The sequence below is a fragment of the Pleurodeles waltl genome, chromosome 3_1, assembly GCF_031143425.1.
Source record: "Pleurodeles waltl isolate 20211129_DDA chromosome 3_1, aPleWal1.hap1.20221129, whole genome shotgun sequence".
NCBI classification, from domain to species: Eukaryota; Metazoa; Chordata; class Amphibia; order Caudata; family Salamandridae; genus Pleurodeles; species Pleurodeles waltl.
In genome coordinates this window covers 314,889,226-314,913,414 of record NC_090440.1, presented here as the reverse complement: position 1 = coordinate 314,913,414, position 24,189 = coordinate 314,889,226, and the positions used below count along the sequence as shown (strand labels likewise).

General features: G+C 45.9%; 1 protein-coding gene across 2 annotated transcripts in view; it reads right to left on the bottom strand.

Moving 5' to 3' along the window:
• Window positions 1–24,189, bottom strand: part of GNB5 (G protein subunit beta 5) — a 493,189-nt gene that overhangs the window by 309,424 nt on the left and 159,576 nt on the right. The gene's annotated exons all lie outside the window — the stretch shown is intronic.

Sequence of the window (24,189 nt, the reverse complement as noted above, 5' to 3'; positions counted from 1 at the left end):
AAAGTAGCTCAATGCAGGACCTCGAATTGCACCACCTCACAGCTCCTTATCAATGCCCTCATCGGAACCGATGCAGCACAATGCAATTTAGTGCAGCACCTCACATCTCCTGATTGGCAGCCTCATCAGGACCGATGCAGAGCAACACATCTTGACACAGAACCTTGCAGCTCCTGATCGGCGGCCCCATGAGAAGCTACGCAAGTTAGTGCTGTGTAATGCAGGACTTCACATCTCAGTCCAAGTATAACCAGGTACACTGTCCAACAGGCCAAACACAGTCTTGTAACTGCTCCATGCTCCATCACAGTCAGCCTGAAGTTGTGACTTTGTTCTGGTCCAGCATGCCCAGATGAGCACAGTTGGCACTTTTTGGCAATAATTTTTTTAAGACTTTCAAATTGCCTATCTCCAGATCAACTGATTGGATGTTTGCTGTTCACATGCCCAAGAACATCCCAGGCACCTCAGCAACCTCAAAACACCCCTTTCCCAGAACCTCCGAATTCAAGATCATTTCATTCCAAACACCTACTTGCTACAGAGCATCCTATTCTAGGCACAACACCAATGCCTGAACATCCTAGACATTTGAAAACCTCAGAGCACCACACATCAAACACTTCAATAGCATTTATGGCATGCTACCCGCCCAAGTTCACACCCTTCATCTCATGCACCTCTAGAGTCTCCAGGACATCCTAGAGATCTCAGTTACCAGAGGAATGGTAAGTACTTTACTAAATACCCAGGCATTCTAGGCATGGCATCTGACTCACAGCCCACAGGCACTTCAAAACTCATTTGGCCTTCTTTGCACCTCACTATCCTCTGGTCCTGCTATAACCGGCTAATTCATCACCCTTGGTGCGTCACATCAAAAGCATCTCAGCAGCATAATGCCATCCCATCTCACAAGTTTACTAGCCCACAGTGCTTCCTAATCAAATAAGCATCCTGAGAGTATTGTATACATCTCACTGTCCTCATGCATCCCACATCATTTCAATTACTCCATCATTCTCAGAGCCTATCAACCACCCCAATACCCCATTGATTGCACTCCCAGTACCACATCTTCCTTTGGACAACCCATCACGGTTACACCACCCGCCTCAAAGGATCCCTTAACAGGTACACAACAAACCCGATATTACTCAACACAAGGTATGTTATATTATATTGATTTTTATAGCACACTATTCACCCTAGATGGTGCCCAAGGTGCCTTCTAGAAGAGCTATATCCTCAGCTTTTTGCGTAACTCAGGAAGTGTGGAGGAAACTCTGATGTGTTAAGGGAGGTTGTTACATGTCTTGTGTGTGATGTAGGTGAATAAGTGATCTCCAGTTTTGCTTCTGTGGATAATGTGTGCAAGTGAGAGTGAGGCAGAGCATAGGTGTCTGATGGGTTGGTGAAAGTGTATGTGGCTGTGCAGGTATTTTGGTCCTGTCTTGTGTATGGCTTTGTATGTGTGCATTAGAAGTTTGAATTAGCTGAACTTGTGAATGGGGAGCCAGTGAAGCTTCTTGAGGTGCAGTATGATGTGGATGCGGCATGGGGGGGTCGAGTATGAATCTTGCACCAGTGTTCTGAATGGGCTGCAGCAGGTGTAGCTGCTGTCTATAAATTCTGGCATAGAGTGTTGCAATAGCCCATCATAGTGGTAATAAGTGCTTGTGTGATGGTCCTTCGCTACAGGGTTGACTTGAGCAATCATGTTGTGCTTGTGTAGGATGAGCTCTAGATTTCTGGTGTGATCTGTGGGTGTAGATGTTGGCCCTAGTTTGACGGCCACCAGGTGGAATCCCATGAGGAGGTCTTATTGCCAAAGACCAGAACGTCTTTTTTTTGTATCTCACCATCAACCGAGCATCCTAAACCAGACACCTCATCTGACATAGCAACTTTTCATTTTACAGCATCAGACTACAATACTGCAATTACCCCATCTTCTTAAAAGCATACCATGCATTTTACTAACCTCAAAGCATGCCATCCCAAGATTCTTATGAACACCAGAACATCACATAAAATGACCTCAACTGTCCCATTTCACTTCATCCATAGGTATTGCAAAAGCCACCAAACAATCCCATCCTAATCACCACACAAACCACACAATATCAATTCCCAACCACGTTACTAAGCAGAAAGCAACCTAACTATGTTAGATCCCAATTGCTTCACCAATTACAGAGCATCCCTGGCATCTTACAGTCCTTAAAGCATCCCAATAGCTAGTTTAACTGCTTCCAGGGAATTCTACCTGCTTTTATGCATCTTCATACATCACAGGCACCTACACATCCTGCAGACTTCCCAGGCAACGCACTTGCATTATGGCTACAAAGGGACATTGTATGCACTAACACTGGACACAACACCTTTGCGTTTAGGGTTCTTGTATCCTCATCAGTCCAAAGTACCAGACATATCATCATCCTTAAAGCATTTTATCATTGGCACCAGTTCATCCTTGTATTAACTTACATCAGCTTGTCGCCTTCCTGCCAGGTAAATCAGCAACCTTAGAGTCATATATCCTATCCTAGGTACTGTATATTTCGCAGCAGCACCTTCCTCTGAACATATCGGGCAACACATCAGTCTCAGACTTTCCAAGTTCAGTATTTACTAGTACTGCAACAGCCTTAGAACAGACACATACTACCAGCCCTACAGCAGCATCATGTTTTTACACTAGTGGCGTTAAGGAGGCCATTTCCCGACACCATATTTACAAAGTGGTGCAATGCATGCACCATTTTTCCCATCATTTTTAATGCCTGCCCAAGGCAGGCTTTAAAGTGGCACTCACATTGTTTCCAATGGGCCTCCCCACACATTGTGGACCAATGCGCCACAATAGCATAAAAAATGTTAACGTTATTGTGAATACAGCTCTACCATGGTGACGTCAGGAGGGCGCAAGAAAAGTGGCGCAGCATAGCTGATGCGCCACTTTCTTGTGAATATGCCCCTATATTCTAAAAGCCTCACCTGTCAATGAAACACCCAGGCTTTCAGGAGTATCTGACTACTGAAAATGCATCATGCCTTTCACCAATGTTAGAACAAACTCTCCCAGTACTTCAACAGAGTGAAAGTATCCCAGTGCAGGACTCCACCTGCCTCAAACTATCTCATCCCCTCCTTGATATGCCATAAACCTCAATATCCAATCCAGATCAGTGGTCCTTCTCCAACTTCTGCATGCTTACCAGATGCATGACAATATAGGAGCATCCCATTAAAAGCTCTTATCTAGCATCATGGCATAACTTTCTGGAACATCACATACCTAACAGATTGCACACAGGTCTCTCACCAGTCTAAAACATCTCATCCCTAGGACCACAGCTTTCCAGTGCAGCCCATCCAAAGGATCTAGTATGCCTCATTGTAACAAATCCCAGACCCATCACTTAAGTCAAAGTGTAAGATCCAAGGCTTCCTCCATACACAGACTATCCAGTCCTATCCCAGGCACCAGGGCTTAATTTGAGCAGGTGTTTTCCAGTGCGGGAACCAGCATTTAATTTTGAGGGCCGGCACTTATTTTCTGCCTCAAGCATTTACTGTGAGCAAAAGACTCATATGAAAAACATGAGGACGAGAAAAACAAAAAAGCATCACAAAGGGAGAAAGCAGAAAGCTGCAAGAGTGAATGGAAGGGGAAGGGAGTGGCTGTACATGAATTAAAGAGGCCAGAGAAGGCTTGAGGATTACTATGCCTCAATATTCCATGCTCGCACATTTGAGGCCAGATGGATCATGCATTGTTTCGGTCTCATTTTGGTATGTATGAATTTGAATTTAGTAACTTGTTACCGAATCTCAATTTAGAATTGAGACTACATACCAATTCGGTATTAGGAAGGGGTGTGTCAAGGGCGTCCCTTCCTAATACTGAATCACAGTGGTATGTAGGAATGTTTTGTGACCAAAATGTGGTTGCAAAACATTTGCATTTTACCACCTACTTCAAGTAGGTGTTAACCCATTCGCAAACGGGAAGGGGTCCCTAAGGGACCCCTTCCCTTTTGTGAATGCATGCAAAAACATTTTTAAGAGCAGGAAGTGATCCCATGGACTACTGCCTACTCTAAATAAAATGAGAAGAAAACTTGTAATTTTCCTTTTTTAAAAGCAATCACAGACATGGTGGTCTGCTGAGCATAGCAGGCCACCGTCCCTGTGATTTTTGCGTTTCCTAATGGGTCGCAAACTGTGACCTACTTCATGAATATTAATGAGGTAGGTCGATGTACGAGCCCTGGGGAATCGCTTAATGAAGCTCCTAGAGTTTCATACATTCAAATAGCGAGTCACAGAAAATCGCAATTAGGCAATCGCTATTCAGATAAATTATACATCTGGCACTTGATTGCAGCAGCTGTGTGTTTCAGAGGAGAGCTTTGGGCACTGGCACGTTTGTATTTATAATTTAAGCACTACCAGGCATGTTAACAGGCACTGGCCTTTCCTTCCCAGGATCCGTACCAACACCAGAGCATCCTACCTTTAGCACATTCGCTGCATCAAAATGCACTATTCATGGCAAATGAACAAGCTTAGAGACTTCCACTTCAAGTACCACACCTACTTTGGATCATGTATCCATAGGATCTATTCAGAGAGAGCACATCATATCCCAGATGCCACTCTGGCCTCAGAGCAACCTAGCAATTAAAGAGACAACCAAACGAGCCACTGCAAACAGATGTGCCACTTATAGCACTAGGATCATAGCACAAAACGTTTAAACATAAGTCGAAAACGTAGCTAATTTATATCCCTTGGAATTTACATAATATACTTGTAGAAGGAACATTACTCCTCCTTCCATCTATGTTTACCTTTTATAGAAGCGCTTCTTGAGCTGCCAACTGCTAAGGAGTGATTTTTTATCTCTTATTTTTTTAAATTCATTAATTGAATTGATGCTAAAACAAATGAATGATTATATTTCAGGTAAGGGAAAAATAAGAGGAAAACATGATAGGTTACATGATCTGCAGCAGAAATAGGAAAATGTATCCAAATGGAGCAGCTCTGGCCACCTCTAACTTTAAAATACTCATTTAACAGTCTAAACATTGTCTGAAAATTTTCCTTCAGAACCATCTGCGTTGCTCATCTAAATAGGCCTTGTTACCTCCAATATTGGTTGAAGCATGCTCAACAGAAGAATTAAGACCCACTATATAATCAAATCATTAATACAATTAAGGCTAACAACACGATTACTAATAGAATTGAGCAACATTTGTGTGCGGTTGACAATAAGGTTTCTCTCAAGTCCTGTTGAAAAAAATCTACTTGTCGACACTAATGTATTCAACCTTCATTATTCAGTTCTACAACAATGAAAGATACATAACGATAAGAAGAAGACACAAAGTTAAAAACTTTGGGCCATATTTATACTTTTTGACGCAAAACTGCGCTAACGCAGTTTTGCGCCAAAAAAATTAGCGCCGGCTAACGCCATTCTGAAGCACCATGCGGGCGCCGTATATATTGAATGGCGTTAGCCGGCGTTAGCCGACCGGCGCTGCCTGGTGTGCGTGAAAAAAAAACACGTACACCAGGCAGCGCCGGCGTAGGGAAAAATGGCGTTCGGGCGTCCAAAAATGGGGCAAGTCAGGCTGAGGCAAAAAAAACGTCTTAACCCGATTTGCGCCATTTTTTTTTGGCGCCCAGACGCCATTAACATGACTCCTGTCTTAGCAAAGACAGGAGTCATGCCCCCTTGCCCAATGGCCATGCCCAGGGGACTTCTGTCCCCTGGGCATGGTCATTGGGCATAGTGGCATGTAGGGGGGCACAAATCAGGCCCCCCTATGCCAAAAAAAAATAAAAAAAAAATACTTACCACAACTTACCTTTTCTTCCCTGGGGTGGGTCCCTCCAGCCTTGGGTGTCCTCCTGGGGTGGGCAAGGGTGGCAGGGGGTGTCCCTGGGGACTTGGGAAGGCACCTCTGGGCTCATTCTGAGCCCACAGGTCCCTTAACGCCTGCCCTGACCCAGGCGCTAAAATCCGGCGCAAATGCGGGTTTTTTAGTCCCGCCCACTACCGGGCGTCATTTTTGCCCGGGAGTATAAATCCGACGCAATAGCATCGGAGTAATTTTTTTAGACGGGAACGCCTACCTTGCATATCATTAACGCAAGGAAGGTGTTCACGCAAAAAAATGACGCTGACTCCATGAACTTTGGCGCTAGACGCGTCTAACGCCAAAGTATAAATATGGAGTTAGTTTTGCGTCGAAAAAAACGACGCAAATTCGGCGCAAACGGAGTATAAATATGCCCCTTAACACTCCATTATACACCAAAGTATATTAGGTAAAACCAGAAAGCATAAGATCACAACACGTAAAAAGGGTAATGTATATGTCACTTAAAAATAAATACATTTCCTCAGTCTCAGTGAAAGTTTAAAAAGAAGATTATACTTCAGCAAGTTGAAACCTCCTGCAACATCTGCAAAAATAACATGGCTGGTTTACAAATCCTAAACGTAATTATCCTTAAACCTGGGAACAGGCCACACAGATCTAGGCTGCGTGTGAAATTTACAAAAATAAACAAAGTGCAACGTGCTTTGAGATGCCTAGCCATCACAAGGGTAGGGTGTCAGAATTTTGACCCAGTTGAACATCTTGGGAAAAGCAACCTGAAAATGAATGAGATAAACAAAATGGATCAAAAGATATATGTGATCCGAGTTCATAATTAAAAAGTGGTATGGCTGCATGCCTTCTATAGAAGCAAGGAATGTACCACTACAGTCCGCCACGTTGATTCCTCCCTCAGGCACCTATCTTCAAGCATCTGAATACATAATTGGTATAGTTCTTTTTTATCCTTCAGAAAAAGGTGCTAGGGTCAGTATCCTATCACTGTTGAAGCACACCCAAGTTCTCTATAGGTGTCCTACATCTAACAAGATATTTGAGAGTTCACCTCATCCACAACTTCTTGTGGCATGCTTTATCATAGCTGGCTCCCACAATGAAGTAGGGCAATGCCACTTCAGTGGACTCAACCACTGAAGAGAGTTCATAGATATTATTTTAAACAGGAAAATGCAGGGGTCCAGATCTTATGTATAAATATCTATGGGTATATTCAAAAGTATCCTTTCATTCGCGGGTAGCCTTGATATGATTAAAAGAAGATAGTAAAACAGTTTTTCATTTTTCTTGCCAACACGTTTCGACTGAAAAAAGAAGCCTATAGTGATCTGCATTTTCTTCAGGGCTAAAAACTCCCTTCCTAACTAGCATGCATAATTGCAATACACTAGCATTTGGAGATGTTATAGGTACCTGTAAATACGCTTCACCTCTGATAAATGTGTGACTACAGGAGATGTTTTACCCAATTTAAACCATGGTGCCAAGCTTTCAATCTAATTGGGAAGCTCGCACTGAACAAAAACGGACAGATATGACAGCCTTCTGACTCATCTTGTTTGCATGAATTATGTATGTTACTTAGGCATGACTTCATTTCCATTCCTAATTACGGAGCTAGAGGAGGTTAGGGAAACCCCTCTGTTACTACAACAACCCAAAGTCAGGGACAACTCCAGAACCATATTGACTATCAGTGTCAATGGTGACACTCAGGCTACTGGAAACAGCATGCTCTGATAAATGCAATCTATTCATCCACCTGTGCAGAAGTTAAGTTGCTTCTAGAACACCACCTATGCTTCATATAATATATGCTATTCTCATAATTCCTTGTCTCTCTCTTAACCAAGAGCTGCAAACAAAGTAAAGTCAGGGTCTTTCAAAGGAACATCTTAAATGTCAGGTCTTAGCTTGGTGCACCAATGTGTAAATTTGAGGCAGTCATGTCAACTTCATCATTGTCATAATAACTTTGTGGAAGGGCAAAAGAGCAGCAGGGTTAAAGACATTCCACATCCTAAACGAAAGTTTATGCTGCCAAAAACACCTGCTCATATTTAGTAAGCCTGATGTTTGTAATGTGCTTAGTTTGAGTACTAGTCAGTAAGATCTCAAATGAATGCGGAGCCATCACAGTACGTGAGTAGCCCATAACTATCCTCTTGCACTGTTGGATGCTAATACCCACTGCAGCTACAATGTTAAGGCAGTAGTGCCAGCAGCCACTGGCTCAAGTGTGGTAGACAAATAAGCCACTGGCCATTTCACTTCTCTGAGTGCCTGTGTCAATACAAACAGTGTGCATCCTTCTCCCTTATGGCAAGAGAGGACAAAGTCTTTGTTATAATCGGTCATTCCTAGCGCTGGTTTGTGGCAAAGTTTCTCTGTGAGCTCTAGGAAGGCGCTCATTAATTCATTGTCCCAAGGTACCTGATCAGTCACATCATTGTGTGTAAGTCTCTGTAGAGGCTTAGACCCTCCGAGGCTGCGGGTGCCAGAACACTGGCGGTATTTCTGGCTCCCTATTTCGACTTTTCAGCTGGGCCAGTGGACGGTAACAGTGTTACCATCCGCTGGCCCAGCGGAAAAGTCACATTAACATTGCTGCCGGCTCGTACTAGAGCCGGCAGCAATGCTGATGTGCAGCGGGTGCAGTAGCACCCGTCACACATTTCACTGCCCGAAATTCGGGCAGTGAAAAGCGCGATGGGGCTATGCCTGGAGGCCCCTGCACTGCCCATGCCAAATGCATGGGCAGTGCAGGGGCCCCCAGGGGCACCCCAAGTCCCCCTTACCGCCAGCATTTCCATGGCGGTGTTTACCGCCTGTAGGAAAGTACCATCTTGCCTGGAATGTTACCCCTATTTTTACTTGTGTGTCAGTTTGTTTTTGCCTGTCTCACTGGGATCCTGCTAGCCAGGTCCCCAGTGCTCATAGTTGTGGCCTGAATGTGTGTTCCCTGTATGGTGCCTAACTGTTTCACTGAGGCTCTGCTAATCAGGACCTCAGTGCTTATGCTCTCTCTGCCTTTAAAATTGTCACTGCAGGCTAGTGACCATTTTTACCAATTCTAATTGGCACACTGGAACACCCTTATAATTCCCTAGTATATGGTACCTAGGTAGCCAGGGTATTGGGATTCCAGGAGATCCCTATGGGCTGCAGCATTTCTTTTGTCACCCATAGGGAGCTCAGACAATTCTTACACAGGACTGCCACTGCAGCCTGAGTGAAATAACATCCACGTTATTTCACAGCCATTTTACACTGCACTCAAGTAACTTATAAGTCATCTATATGTCTAACCCTCACTTAGTGAAGGTTAGGTGCAAAGTTACTAAGTGTGAGGGCACCCTGGCACTAGCCAAGGTGCCCCCACATAGTTCATGGCAATGTCCCCGGACTTTGTGAGTGCGGGGACACCATTACACGCATGCACTACATATAGGTCAATACCTATATGTAGCTTCACAATAGTAACTCCGAATATGGCCATGTAACATGTCTAAGACCATGGAAATTGTCCCCCATGCCAAATCTGGTATTGGGGTGCCAATCCCATGCATCCCCGGGCCTCCAGCATGGACCCTGGGTACTGCCAAACCAGCTTTCTGGGGTTTTCACTGCAGCTACCGCTGCTGCCAACCCACAGGCAGCCTTCTGCCCTCCCGGGGTCTGGGCAGCCCAGTCCCAGGAAGGCAGCACCCTTTTTCTTTAACCACAACCTTTGCAGCTAGCAAGGCTTGTTTGCAGTCTTTCTACCTGGAAACAACTCTGCATCCTCCAGCACGCAGTGGGACATCTTCTTTGCAAAGTAGAAGTTCCTGGTATCTTCCGTTGTTGCAGAATCTTCCGCTTCTTCCACCCAGAGGCAGCCATTTTGCACCTTCAGCCTGGGGTTTAGTGGGCTCCTGCCCTCCCGGACACTTTCGTGACTCTTGGACCTGATCCCCTCCCTTTACAGGTCCTCAGGTCCAGGAATCCGTCTTTAGTGCTTTGCAGTCTGTTGTGGTTTTTGCAGAATCTCCTATCACGTCTTTAGTGTGTTTCTGGGGAAGTAGGGTAACTTTATTCCTACTTTTCAGGGTCTTGGGGTGGGGTATCTTGAAAACCCTTAGTGTTTTCTTACACTCCCAGCGACCCTCTACACACTACACTAGGCCTGGGGTTCCTAAGTGGTTCCCATTCCACTTTCTTAGTATATGGTTTGTGTTGCCCCTAGGCCTATTGCATCCTATTGTATTCTACAGCGTTTGCACTACTTTTCTAACTGTTTACATACCTGATTTTGGTTTGTGTGTATATTTGGTGTATTTTACTTACCTCCTAAGGGAATATATCCTCTAAGATATTTTTGGCACATAGTCACTAAAATAATGTACCTTTATTTTTAGTAACTCTGAGCATTGTGATTCTTATGGTATAGTGCTATATGATATAAGTGGTATAGTAGGAGCTTTGCATGTCTCCTAGTACAGCCTAAGCTGGTCTGCTATAGCTCCCTCCATCAGCCTAAGCTGCTAGAACATTACTAATCTACTAATAAGGGATAACTGGACCTGGCACAAGGTGTAAGTACCATCAGGTACCCACTATAAGCCAGGCCAGCCTCCTACACTGCCGTGGCCAGGCTGGCGATCGGGGACTCATAATCCCCAGGGCTTATGGGGTATAGTGGAGGGGCCAGCGGTATGGCCGTGGCTATAGCGCCACAGTTATAATAGCTGGCAGAACACTGCCAGCTTACCACCGGCCGCCAGGGTCGTAATGAGGCCCTTAGTCTCTAGGAAGGAGTTAGGAATCGACTGACAACAGTAGCTACCATTCCAAGGAACATTCTAACTTATTTTTGTGTCATAGGGGGGTTAATTCTAAAGATTGCAGAGATTTGTTCTTGGGACACTTTCCTATATCCTTTCTCGGTGTGGTGTGCCAGATAAAGATCCTCCCTCTGACAGTACTGACGATTTGTAGGGAAAACCTTGTGTCCATTCTCTGCAAAGGGATTCAGCAACACAATTGTATCAGGTCTGCAGGCTTCTTGTGTCATAGGCTCCATCAGTAGGTTGCCTACATATATCGATTTACAAATAAATTGAAACGTAACTCTAAGGTCTACTTCAATATTTGATTAAATCTGTATAACCCTGAGTAAAGACCAATTCAGTATGCAAAAAAAAATGACAATCCTCCTATAAAGCAATGAAAAAGAATACTTGACACAGATCAGTGATGAGAACCACTCAGCATCTTGTGGAATTTGAAAGAGTATGGTTGCAGGATTTGATTCCATGGGACAATACAGGAGCATAAGTTGATTCACCCTTCTCATGTCTTGAACTAACCTCCATTTTTGTTTGATTTATGCAAATCCATCCCGAATGAGTTGCAGGGTCACCCTAGCACTTCCTTCAAGATGCCCTGCTCTAACATGGATTAGATGACAGGGGAATTCCTGCCACGACCTTAGGTGTCAGGTTATATTGGGGTGTTCAGAGATGCTCTTCCTTAGGTTTCAATGTAATTCTCAGTGGCTCAACATTTTTAAACAATCCAATGACTTTGCTGTTAAAGTCCCAGCCTTCCTCATTCACAATGCATCTTAAATCAGGAGAAGTGATCTCACTGCATGTGTGACCCTTAGATGGGCATAGGTCAGGCAGTGGGAAAGCCTTCCCCCTTCCCGGGTGTCTGCTTGGAGTGTTCTGGGGGCTGTTTCTTTCTCTGTTCCCTGGAGCAGGCCTATCAATTTATGATGGAGTTTGACGCCACCAGGATAATGGGAGAGATGGGGTTGGTTGGAGGGGAGTCTTGTTAGTATGCTGATTCTCTATAGCCAAAAAGTACGTGCTTACACTTTGACAGCTCTAGATACGGCCAGAACTGTCCCCTGCACTGATTGTTGATACGTAATGCTATTCTATGTAATTTGTTGTGTGCACTTTATTTACACATGTACACAAACAGAAATCTCTATATTTTTTTTTAAAATATCTTGTTGGGAGGTAAGTCTTCCTTTGTTGGGACTGCGAACAATCCAACTGCTGCGTCCCTTGATTTCAGCTTGAAGTCTACATCCTCATCATATGTCTGGAGAGCCACATTATGCAATGTACAATAGACCACACAATTCATTTTGCAGAGTAAATCCCTGCCCAGCAGATTCCTGGACGAGAGTCGTATATTATGAATTGATGGTTATTTTCAAGGAAACCTATCTTTATATGAAGCGTAGCTGATACTGGACTCCTACTGTGTATATTACAGAGATGCCTTTTATCTAAACTTGTTTTCCAGAGAGGGGTAGGTAAGGGACCTGTACTTGCCCAATAGTAGAGCAGGTAGTTACAGTATCAATTAGAAATGATACAAGTGGTCATTCTTCTCTCCATCCATCTATGGCCTACTCTGCTCTACCTCTAGAACTACACAATCCTTCTTCCCTCCCTAGCACAGTTTTTATGATTGATCAAGGTCTAGTCCAGTGGCACTGTCAAACAGTTATGTTGGGACTGGGAACAATCCAACCGCTGCTTCCCTTGATTTCAGCTTGATGTCTACATCTTCATCATATGTCTGAAGGTCCACATCATCCAATGTACAATAGACCACACAATTCATTTTGCAGAGTACATCCTTGCCCACCAGATTACTGGATGAGAGTTGTATATTATGAATTGGTGGTTATTTTCAAGGGAACCTATCTTTACAGGATACTGGGCTCCTACTGTGTATATTGCAGAGATGCCTTCTACTTAAACTTGTTTTCCAGAGAGAGGTAGGGTAGGGACCTGTACTTACCTCATAGTAGAGCAGGTAGCTACAGTATCAATTAGAAATGATACAAGTGGTCATTCCCCTCTCTATTCATCTATAGCCCACTCTGGTCTACCTCTAGAACTACACAATCGTTCTCCCCTCCCTAGCACAGTTATTGTGATTGATCGAGGTCTAGTCCAGTGGGACTGTCAAACAGTCAGCAACTACAAAGGGATTCGGTTTAATCTTTGAAGGACAAGTTACTTACCTTTGGTAATACCTTATCTGGTACAGGCTATATCTAGCTGCAGATTCCTTAACGGAGAATTTTTCCCAGGCGTCAAACTGGTTCCAAGAGAGTTTTCATGAGCAGTGCCCCTGCACACCGGTAGGTAGTGTCAATCGGCTCTGAGTCTGTCATCAGTATTTTCTGTACCAGAAATTACATCAGAGTACCTACATAAGCAACACTCAGGCGCACCAATGTCAGTTTCTTTTCACGACTTTCCATGCCAGAAGCTCGGTGCCAAGGAAAACACTGACCACTGGTGTGTTAAAACTACGTCCCTGAAACAGAAGTCCCTTCTCCTAGAAATCTGTTTGCAGAGTGGGGAGGATGGGAGGGTCAATAAGGAACCTGCAGCTAAATATAGTTTTTTTCAGATAAGGCACTACTTAAGGTAATTAACTTGTCTATCTGATAAGAGACTTCTAGCTGCAGAGTCCTTACCTGTGAATAGATACCCAAGAAATACCATACCGGGAGGTGGGTCTGGGAACCAATTTAAAACGAGAAAGTCCTACAGGGCAGAACAAGCAAAGTGCCCATCCCTATTGACCTGACTGTCCGGGCAGTAGTGCTTGGTAAAAGTGTGCAGAGAGACCCACACTGCTGCCTGGCAGATGTCCAGAATCAGCCCTCAGGACGTTGCTTTTTTGGCCAGTGTGTAGCAGATCTTGATGCAGAGCATGACCCAATGAGAGATGGTTCAGATCCTGATGCAGAGCATGACCCAACGAGAGATGGTTCACTTCTGCACTGCCCATCTTAACTTTGCACCCACATACCCCACAAAGAGTTGGCCATCCACCCAGTTCTCTTTTGTTCAATCAAGGAAGAACCCTAACACTCTTTCTTCTTCCTTAGAAAGATGTGGAGGTATGTTAAAAGTAGGCAAGGTGATTGATTGGTCTACATGAAAAGGCGTGAACACTTTTGGCAAAAAAGAGGTCCTAGTGCGAAGCACCACTTTGTCAGGATAGATAGAGAGGTAGGGCATCTTAAATGATAAGGCTTAAAGCTCACTCACTCTGCTGGCAGATGTAATTGCCACAAGGGAGGCTGTTTTCAATGTGAGAAGCCTGAGGAGACAGTTGTGAAGAGGATCAAAAGAAGCGCACATCAAAAAGATCAGAAACAATTTATTTTTAACATTTCTTTATTGTAATTGGTACAGAATCATGGCATAATAAGGCATTATATACAGTACAATGTATTGATATCAGTATTCAAGTCTTGTATGCCCAATAGGGGCTTTGAGGCAGTACTTGACTAATGACATATTATCAATATAAACCTCAACTCAATAAACCAATGAAAAAATATATAAATATAATAGCAGCAGTCCGTTAGCACAGCATCGCTCCAAGGGCTGTGACACACATCCCCACTCCTCTCGCAGGAGGAGTGTGTGGGAGGGGAGGGAGGTATACAGCTCTAAAGATAAGCACATTTGGAAAGACTAGGGCCGGGAAGGGGGGCAGGAAGCAGGACCCAAGTACTGTCAAGTATATGTTATCTCCTTCCCCCAAAGACTCCTGACCAAGTATCCATTCAATACTTCTCAGTCGCCGCACAATCACTCCACTCTGTCCCTAGGGACGTACCACTCTCCCGAACCCTGGGGCTGTTGGCAGAACTGTCCACTGTCAGGTTCACATCCAACAGGTTTTCTAGCATGGTACCCCATATTTCTAAGTCACGGTCTGCATTCTCCTCTTTGCGCACTGCACGCAAATGTCGATCTTCTGCCGTGCCCCATTCAAGCATGTCTGACATCCATTTGTCAACTGTTGGGGCAGTGGTTTGCAGCCAATGAATAGCCACTCATCTTTTCACCATAATCAGCCCAAGGAGCATGAACCGATGATTCATTTTCACTCCACGTTTAGGTGTTGGGAGTAACCCTCGGAAGCAGTGGCTAATGGATGTCTCCGTACGCACCTGTTACCTCCCTCAGGATCTTTACGATCTTTTTCCAAAACCCCCGTAGTTTGTTATAGTTCCACAACATATGGGAATGTTGGACCTGGCCCTTTTTGCAGGGTTATCCCCAAACCCTTTGCCTTTTTCTCATATTTTTTCAGATTTGTTTTGGTTGGCTGTAGGACTCTAGACACTTCACCACTGCTACCAATACTAAAGTGCATCTGCTCTTTGTATAAAATGTAAGGGCAAATTGTTTATCCTTGATTGGCATATTTGATTTACTAGCAAGTTCCTAGTGCAGTGCACCAGGTGTGCCCAGGGCCTGCACCACTGATTGTGCCACCCACATGAGAAGCCCTGCAAACATGTCTCACGCCTGCTTTTGCAGTGCCTGTGTGAGCAGTTTTACACTGCCATGTTGACCGGGTAAGTGCACCCACTTGCATGGCTCAAACCTTCCCTTTTACTACATGTAAGTCATCCCTAAAGTAGGCAGAGTGCAGTATATTTAAAAGGTAGGACAGGTGCTGGTGTGTTTTACATGTCCTGATAGTGAAATACTGCTAAATTAATTTTTCAATTATTGCAAGGTCTATCGCTCGCATACAGTGACAAGGGGGTTGCCTTGAAACAATTTATAAGTGTAACTTCCCATTGGGAGCAGATGGAGATATGGAGTTCGAGGTCTCTGAACTCACAATTTAAAAATACAGCTTTTGGTGAGGTTGTTTTATGAATTGTAAGTTTGAAAATATCACTTTTAGAAAGTGGGCATTTTCTTGCTTAACCATTCTGTGCCTCTGCCTGTCTGCTGAATAGATGTTTTGGTCAGGATGACAGTTGGGCTGGTTGTGTATTCACTCTAGACAGTCACAAAAAGGGAGCTGAGGTGTGCCCTGAGTACCCTGATGGCATATCACCAGGCTGATGGGTCTTTCTGAGCTAGAGAGGTGGGAAAAGCTGACACATGCACCTGAATATGGCTGTGCCTTTCCTTACCCAAAGTAGTCTTCAACCACCTTCACCATGAAGCTCAGTTACAGGGAGCTCTGTCTGACAAACGGCAGCCAGTGGGGCTATGGGAAACAGTACTTTAAGACGAGATACCCCACTGAACTCGGGCATGATCCCCCGCTACACTGCAAGCGACCGTTTAGGGTGCATGACATAGACGAGGGCATTATCAGCACATAGGGAGACAACAAGGGGGACTCCTCCTACCTCAATGCCCCACTCAACCTTATCGCGGTAAAGCCAAATTGCCAAGGTCTCCACCACCAAAATAAAAAGGAGCGGTGACAGGGGGCACCCCTGTTTACTGCCTCTCTAGTGCCACGGTTCAGTATAGAGTAGGCTATCCCAAGGCAGAAACATCATACCCAGCCCCATTCTAAGGAGGATATCAGAGATATTTCCAATTAAGGGTATTGAATGCCTTTCAATGTCCAAAGCTTTTAACGCTGCCTTCAATTCTCTGTCAGCAACAGCATGGAGTACATGAGACAACCGCCTTAAATTCATATGGGTTCTTCTACCTGGCATAAAGCCACACTTATCTTCATGTACCAGTCTGGTAACCACCCCGTAATTTGAGGGCCTTTGTCAGGATTTTTGTGTCAACCCCTAACATAGTGAGAGGTCTATAAGAGCTCGGGTCTGAGTGGTCCCTTCCCAGATCTGTGCCTCGTGGATAGTTTGTGGAAGTATTCCACAGCCATGTGCCTCCTGAAGTGTTTCTTGTAAACAGGGATTGCACTTTGGAAGTTGACGCTGCTTTCGCGTCAAAAAATTATGCAAATGTGGTGCTAAAACAGTATAAATCAGGCCATTTATCTTTAAAAATGTGTATCTTTGCTTGTGTAAGTTAGATTTGTGTTGTTTTGGTCTTGTTATATTCAGATAAATATTGACTACGTTTCTAAACTGGTGTGGAGTAAGTTTGTGGTGTTTTCACTATTACTGTGTGTGTACAAATACTTTACACATTGCCTCTGAGATAAGCCTGACTGCTCGTGCCAAGCTACCAGGCGGGTGAGCAGGGGGTATCCTAGCTGTGTGGCTCCCTTACCCTGACCCGAGTGAAGGCCCTTACTTCGACAGGGTGCAAACCACTACCAACTAGAGACTTCATTTCTAACAGGGAAAATTATGTTGTAGCAGGCATGCCTCTGAACGTGCTCTGTTAATTCTATGTAAACTATGCAGGGTCATATAGGCTTGGTGCAAGTAACAAATCCGTGTGAGTTTGAATCTTGCACTGCGAGCCACCTCCCTAACTTGGGCACACTTTATTTTCCAGGCGCCTTCAGAAAGTGACTCCAGTAGGCTCTTGGTTCATCTGTTTCAGGTTTCCATCATATCGATGACACAATCCCCTTTAAGCACCTTATAAATGTGAGATATCAAACCCCAAGTCGATCCGAGACCCAATACTACTTACAATGTTTGCGACTCCTTCGGCTTTGCAAGAAATTCAGTCCAATTTTCACAAAATGTACAAGATACTTTAGCATACTGCAAAAATGGACCCTACTGAAGGTAAAAGTTATTCTGTACCTCCCCCAATGTGAGGAAGGTGCCATTAAGGATGAGATCACATGCAGTGTTGCAGCCGCCTTCAAACCATTGTGATATGTCCATCATGGATTGAATAACACAAATGGGGTTCAAATATTGAGAAACAAAACTTTGGCATAAGGTACCTGACTTATTACTCGGACAACTGTTTGCTCACAGGCTACCAATACCTGTCTGACTAGGAAGGAGTGATCACTCAGAATACCCACTCTCAACATGAGGCACTGTGGGAGAGCCACATCCACCTGCCATGCTCCCAGGAGCTTATTCTCCATGTTAGGACCATCCATGCTTCACTGTGCTGCATACTGCAAAAGACCGGCAAGATAAGATAGTTACATATCTGGCAGTCCCAGGCCCTCTAGTTTGGTGTCGAGTTTTAGGATATCAGTTTAATTCTACTCCGCTTATCAGCCCATAGAAGGGACAGATGTGGATTTTGGAATGTCATAGATGGCATTTTGGAGGGCGTACAAAGAGGCAATAGAATCATTTTGCTCAATGTGACCCTATCCATTACCGACAGGAGTGGGCAAACCTAAAAGTGAATCAATTCCTCCAGCCTTTCAAGAACTCTGCCCTTATTAAGGCAATAACTGGTCTCTGGTTTATTAGCCACCTGTATCCTCAGGTACTGGAAGTGACCACCTTTCCAGCTAAGCTCAGTCACCGGGAGCTCCTTCTGATAAACGACAGCCAGTGCGGCTATGGGAAACAGTACTCTAAGGCCTGATACCCCACCGAACCTGGACATGATCCACAGCAACACTGCAACCGACCGTTCAGGGTGCATGACATAGACAAGGGCATCATCAGCATATAGGGTTACAACAAGGGGGACTCCTCCTGCTTCAATGTCCCACTCAGTTATATCACGGTAAAGCCGAATCGCCAAGGTCTCCCCCACCAAAGTGAAAAGGAGCTGTGACATGGGGCACCCCTGTTTATTGCCTCTCTTGTGCCATAATTCAGTATAGAGGAGGTTAACCCAGGACAGGAACATCGTACCCAGCACCATTCTAAGGAGGATATCCCAGAGATATACCCAATTAAGGGTATTGAATGCTTTTCGATGTCTAAAGCTATTAACACTGTCTCCAATTCCCTGTCAGCAACAGCATGGAGTACATAAGACAACCTCCTTAATTCATATGGGTCCCTCCACCTGGCATAAAGCCACACTGATCTTTGTGTACCAGTTTGGTAACCGCCCCTGTAATTTGATCGTGAGGGCCTTTGTCAACATTTTTGTGTCAACCCCTAACATAGTGAGAGTTCTATAAAAGGTGGGGTCTGAGTGGTCCCTTCCCACATCTGTTCCTCGTGCATAGTTTGTGGAAGCATCCCACAGCCATGTGCCTCCTGAAGAATTTCTCCCAAGCAGGGAGGGAGTAGCTTCAAGTATATTTAGTAGTATTCCATTGGAGTTCATCAGGACCTGGTGCCTTACAGGGAGTCATTTCCTGGACTGCCTCCTTCAATTCCTCAACGAGGAGTTCCCTCTTCAGTTCCCCAGTCTGTTCCGCAGTAAGCCGAGGGAGGGGTATGTGGTGTAGGATACTGCTAATATCTGCAGTTTGAATATCCTCATGCTCCCATAAAAAGTTACTAGCTAGTCTCAAAGGATATTGAAAGCAGCCTCTGATCCTGCAATGGTGCCATCCCGGCATCTAAGAGAAGAAATCATTGTGGCGGCCATTCCCTTTTCAGTAATCATGCTAGAAGGCATACTGATTTATCCCCCTTTCCAATGAAGTAGTTTTCATAGTCCCTCTGAAATATTCTGTTGCGTCTGTCCCACGATCCTCTGGGCCATCAGTAGCTCTCTCCACTGACTCCCTGAAGTATAGGCATCCTTCTGCAGGGTCTTCAATTGTTGCTCTTCCTCTAGTAACTGATTCTCTAAAAACATCTAGTACTGCGAAAATGTGACAGGCATTCGCCATGAGTCACCACTTTCAGGATGTCCCACTTTACTTTCCTGCTCACCGCTGTGGACCAGTTGGTGTCAAAATAACCGACTGTCACTTCTCTAAGATCCCCGCAGAACTGTGACCCAGCTCCTCTGGACATAAGTGCCACATCTCATCCCACTCCAGGAGCACTGAAGCATGATCTGAGAGGAATTTTGTCAATCTGAACATCTGGTATTTCAGCAGCGATGTCACACGTCATTAAGAATCTGTCAAGGTGACTATATGGTGGGGCATAGCATGTGTTTTCTCTGGTGTTGGGGTGCATCTTGCACCAAACATCCAAGCACCCCATGAGTTCCATCACCTCTCACTGCGCAGCTACCATGTGCAACTTTGTGTCCTGTCAGGGGGAATCCCCACTGCCATCCAGAACACAGTTGAAATTCATGCCCACAGTAGGGGGGGCAACATATAGAAGGAGCTCTCTCTCAACATCAAGATGGAAGGTCCCATCATCTGTGTTGGGTGCATACACATTCAACAAACACCTCCCGACCTTCCAGCAGACCACAGAACAGTATTTATCTACCTTCAATATCTGCCCTAAAGCTCCAAGCCCACAAAGAAATCTGTGGTGCGATCCATATGGAAACCCTGCAGGTGTAATTGGAGTATGTTGTGGAGTAAATTTGACCCTTCCACTTGTTATGTAGTTTCTGTCAGATGTGTCTCCTGTAACAGAGCAATCTGAATGCCCCACTGCCTGAGAGAGGAGTGTGTCCTATATTATTTAAGATAGAAGTTAAGTCCACACACATTACATGTTGCTACTCTAATAGCCATAGAGCCTCACAGTCCACATCGCTTCACCCCTTCCACCACCAATTACATCCTGCCCCCTCCTCCCACCCCCCTTCACTGTAGGGTGAAAATTCCTGTTTCACTCAGTACATAACATCTATTAGCCTGCGTTTGTCCATAGTTGCATGCCATCCTAGTCCTCAATCAGTTTGCCGAGGAGCCCCATAATTCCACATCTCAGCAAAATACTTCTGTACAAGAACTTCCCATCTGGAGATCATATGATCATAAAACAATACAGAAGGTCAGCTGTGGTGTCAGAGTAATACTCAATGTCAAGTTTCACTCTGCTCCCGGGTCTCCTCCACCACATTCCCTGCACTCGCGTCTGAGTTGGAGGCTGTCACTACCTCCACCAGCACCATAGCAGCCGCACTCTCTGACTGCTCCAGATCCAGCGTGCCATCTTGCCTGACAATTACCCATGATGTGGGTCGTGAGGCTCTCCCACCCTGTCATCTCAGTTTTCCCGATGGTCGAGAGTGACTGGAGTTTCCATTCATCTATCCGAGCTGTGAGGCATCAGCGGTGGGATCCGACTGTCTCTGTGAATCTCCAGCCAGTCCCACACCTCCTCAGGAGTGGTGAAGAAGTGTGACCAGTCGTTATGGAGCACTTACAGTTTCACTAGTTATAGGAGCATATAATGAAGTCCCATAGCTCTCAGGTTTTGTTTGGTCCCTCCAAAGGTTTGTCACAGATGCTGAACTTGCATTGTATAATACAGAAAAATGCGGATCACTTGGTTCTATTATTTGGGGTCTCCAGACTGAAGGACCATATGCAAGATGGCATCCCTGTCTCTATAGTTAAGTATTTTCACTATCACAGTACAAGAGGGTACCCCCTCAGGAGGTTGTGGCACCAGGGCGAAATTAGCTCTCTCTATCACAAAGAAAGGGAATAGTTGGGCTGAAGATAACACTGTGTTTACCGAATGTTTGAGAAACTGCTCTGGATCCTTCCTCTCCACCCCTCTCGGGAAGCCAACAAAGCGTAGGCTACAACCACGAGAAAGGCCTACTGAGTCCTCAGCTTTAGCCTCCAATGTGTTCATCCTGGCCGACAGGGCGTTCAGTTCAGCCCTCAAAGAAGCAACCTCTCCTTGCAGTTTGGAAACATCCTTTACCATTGCCAGGGAGACTTCCCCCCCTTCAAGGGGTCTACATCCTTGGGCCTGCACAGTCGCGCTCAAGGCCTCGGTTGCTAGAAATATCTGGGCCCCTGTGAGCCCCTGTATACCCTGCACAGTGTCTGGACCCCGGGACCGGAAACTGGTCTGTTTTTGTCTGCTGCGCACCTCTCTGGGGTCTGTCCTTTCCCACGATGGGCTCTGCTTAGTGAGTACAACCAGTTGAAGCACCCACAGACATCCATCATAATGTGCACCAGTACTCACAGCTCTGGCTGACAGGTCACCCTCTCAGGGAGACCATGCACAATCCACAAATCCAAAGAAAAAGGCCCTCCCTCCCAAGTCCATCTGCCAGCATCCAGGCACCATCAGCAGTAGTAATTCTCGTGTACACCTACCCACAGTCCTCTCCTTCCATCTCACCTGCAGGATGGCCACAGCTCCTAACTTAAAGCCTGCTCAACCCGCCGCTGCTAGTGCTGGAGGGAGGTGGAGGGCATCAGTGGTGCTCTTTGGGGACCCCCCAAACACTGGGGCTGCCTGGGCCATGACTCACCCAGAAGCCCGTCGCACTGTCTTTGCTGTGGTCAATCATTTCCGTATAGGTCGGGGCTCCCACTGGTCACTTGTTCATTTGATGCAGTACCACTTGTGTTACAGCATGTCATTCAGGCAATCTATGCCCCTGGTCAGGAGTATCCATCCTGCAACCCGTTGTGATGTAGCTGGTGGACTCCGGTCTCGTCCCCCAACTCCACCGCTCACAAGCTCACACAGCATCCCTCATGCATCCGATGCTGTCTTTACGGCACAAGGCAACCATGCCCCACCAGACCAGGGGTATAATGCACCCTGCCTTAGGGTTCTAAGGCTTGCCGTAGGTGTGACTTACATACACTTAGATGCAGTGAGGGGGGCATGGCATAGAATTTGTGTGCCATGTTGTGTTTTCTCTCATGGCTTGCACCAAGACACGCAGTCTGCAATGGCAGGCTGTGTGCAACTTTTAAGGGGGTCTCTGAGGGTGGCACACAAATGCTGCAGCCCTTAGGGACTGTCTCCAGTGCCCAGGCACCATGGGTGGCATTTACTGGGGTCTTACAGAAGTACTGGAGTGTTTGCTAACTGTACACAATATACCGTATATAGGGAAAGAGCACTGGCACTGAGGACCTGTAACAGGAACCAAGTGCACCTCAGATCCAGAGAGCAAAGAGTGTGGGTGCCCATGAAGAAAAGGGATACTTTCCTAGAAGATGATGGTGAATCCTGTCACCATCTGGGTGCTCATTGTGGTAGAGAGGCAGACTAGGAGGATTTAGAGGCTACTGCAGAGGTGGGGACAGTAGACTGACCAGACCACTGGCCACCTGACCCAAAAGGTGGGTGGATCCTGTGCCCTCATCCACGCAGAGGCTGGGCAGCATGCGTAACACAGTGGCTGGGGGGGAATTAGATTGTTTGGAAGCCCCTTCTGTAGCCATGAAAAAAGCAAAAGGCAAATTGGGAGGGGACAGGGGATGCCGTGACAAAGACCTGGCTGTAGCCCAAGAATCCTTGAAGCCCTCGAGCACTAAATCTGCCTTGTCTCTGAAGAGACGGGTGCCATCGGAGGGCATGTCAATAAGGGAGGCCTGGACATCCCCTGAAAAGCTAGACATCCTCAGCCAGGCGTGATGCCTCAGGGCCACTGTTGTTGAAACCGCTCTGCCTACAGAGTCGGTCAGTCCACTACGGTTTGTGAACTTTGCTGTGTCTCTCCCATCAGCAACAGCCTGAGAGAGTCCAGCCTGGGCCTCCTCCAGGACCTGTGGCAGAACTTGCACAGCCGTGTCCCACATAGTTGGGAATAATGGCCCAAAATGCATGCAGTGTTCACGGACCGCAATGCAAAGCTGGCGGAAGAAAACATCTTCTTCCCAAATGAGTCCAGCCTAATGGATTCCCCGTCCAGGGGGCATTAGGGAATGTGACATGGGAAGTAGAGTCTTGGACCACCAAACTCTCAGAGGTGGGGCATTGCATGAGGAAGGTTGGGTCCCCAGGTGCAGGGCGATGGTGGCAGGCAATCATCCTATTCACAGGAGTCCCTATGCTGTGTTTGACCCAAGTACTCAAAAAGACATCCATGGGGGCATCATTGAACAGGATCAGGGGTTTGGATGTGGGAAGCTCCCGGTTGCAGCACCTCTGTCATAAGATTAGTCCTGACTGACACAGAGAGTAGCTGAAAGTCCAGGACCTCAGCCGCCCTCCTCATTACCACTGCATAACGGGCTTCCTAACCACAGTAGGGGGAGAAAGCATACCAGTATCTGGGGATGTGTCCAGTACACTGGCTTTACCCAAATTCTCATGCCAGTCCATTTCCTCATAAGGCTGGTAACCTAAAACGGTCCAGCGACCCCTTCAGTCTTCCCCAAGGCCTAGCCCAACAGAACAGGGCTCAGGATCTGATCTAAGAGGCAAAGGTCCTGCCACCGTTGGAGTGGGCGTCCCATGATGCCCATCTGACTCCATGTCCAACTCGGATGGCAGCACTGCTGGACACCAGTGACGCCGGGACCATTGACATCGAGAACGGCACCAGTGAAGGTCGAGGTGGTACGACTGGTGCTGACTGAGGATTGAATCGTCAGAGTGGAACCCGAAGGAGCCCGTTCCAACCCAGCGGGTCTAAAAATGATGCACATCGCCTCATAAAATTATTTCAATTGGTCAGGGGTGACTTCAGCTCCTGGAAATTCATGGAGGTCTAGAGTCGGCCAATCTACAATGACAATGCTTCCTCATCACATTGGC